A 1,443-nucleotide genomic window follows, 5' to 3' on the forward strand; every position below is an offset into this window, starting at 1 on the left:
CTCCCTTCCTGGTGTTACGCAGGGTCCACGCATGCAGCGTGGACGCTGCATACGTGTAACCCGTGTGCGCAATTGGTCTGTGTATACACGTGTGCAGCGTGCCGGGTGTATGACGTGCACAGGTGTACGTGTCTCGGGGTGTTCCACGTGTGCACGTGTGTGCAATGCTGTGTATACGTGTACAACGCGTGCCGGTGTATGACGTGCACAGGTGTACCCGTGCACCGGGGTGTTCCACGTGTGCACGTGTGCAATGTGAATTCAGATAAGGCGGCAAAGTGTGGAGCGCCACGTTTAATGAATCCAGCCGTTGGTATGCTGTTCTACGCGTGCACGTGTGCACGTGTGCTCAGTGTACAATGTGAATTCAGATAATCTAGCCGTTGGTACTTACCAAGTTATGCGCTCCTCGACCTCCTGCCGCGCCGCGTCCTAACGTCCTAAAACAATATAACCTCAACGCCACTTCCCGTGTGCCGGTCGCCGAAAAAGTCGACCCCAAAGTCACCCTAGTGCAACAGGCCACCGCTGGGGACCCACCTCGCGAGGCGATCCGCGCCGCCGTAGAACACCGAGCCGAGCGGCTCCGCAACGCCGGTGAGGCGCGCGGCGAGGCGCACGGGCGCGAGGAGCGCGTGCGCGACGCGGGGGTGCACGGCCTGCGAGTATCCGGACACGACGACGCCGCCGACGACGAGGTCGCCGTGCATCGTGTGCGGCGCGTACAACCCGCCGGCCCGCGCGGCCACCACGCGCACCACGCGCGACGGCCCCTTGGCCGTGCGCAGCTCGTCGCCGACGCGCACCGCGCGCGCGGCCACCAGCCGCCCGCCCGCGCGCACGTAGTGCCCGCCCGTCAGGGAGACGCTCGCCCCGTTCGCTGTGCGCAGCGTGTAGAACCGCGCGGTGCGCTCCTTGGACCGGTGCGTGAACAGGAAGATCGCCGACGATTCGGAGTTGGCGCCGCCAGTCAGGAGCGAGTGTCCGCCGCGTAGCTCGTCCATGCGCAGCGTCGTCCCATCCGCCAGCGTGGCCCGCGCGGACGCTGGGAAGCACACCGCGTCGTCGTCGTCGTCGTCTTCCGCGCTCCCTTCCGGGCTTGCTTCGGCGGACGCCTCGGTGGACGTTTCTGTGTCGATTTCCTCGCCGTCATCGCCAGTGCCGACCGGCGCCACGGGCGCCGGGCCGTCAGTTCCCTCGTCTCCTCCGGCGGGCGCAGGTGACGACGCTCCCTCCCCGTCGGTCTCGGGCGGAATGTCGCCCGGCTGCGGCGTCACGACCGCGTCGGGGCTGGCCGACGCTCCAATCTCCTCGCCCTCGGGCGGCGGGATCACGTCACCGTCGACCAAAGCCGTGGTCAATTGGAACGGCAACAGAACGTCGCCGACGACATGGACCCACCCGTTCGTCGCGAGCACATTGCGTGGCCCAGCCGTCGTATCA

This window comes from Chondrus crispus, genomic scaffold (assembly GCF_000350225.1).
Source record: "Chondrus crispus Stackhouse genomic scaffold, scaffold_460, whole genome shotgun sequence".
NCBI classification, from domain to species: domain Eukaryota; phylum Rhodophyta; class Florideophyceae; order Gigartinales; family Gigartinaceae; genus Chondrus; species Chondrus crispus.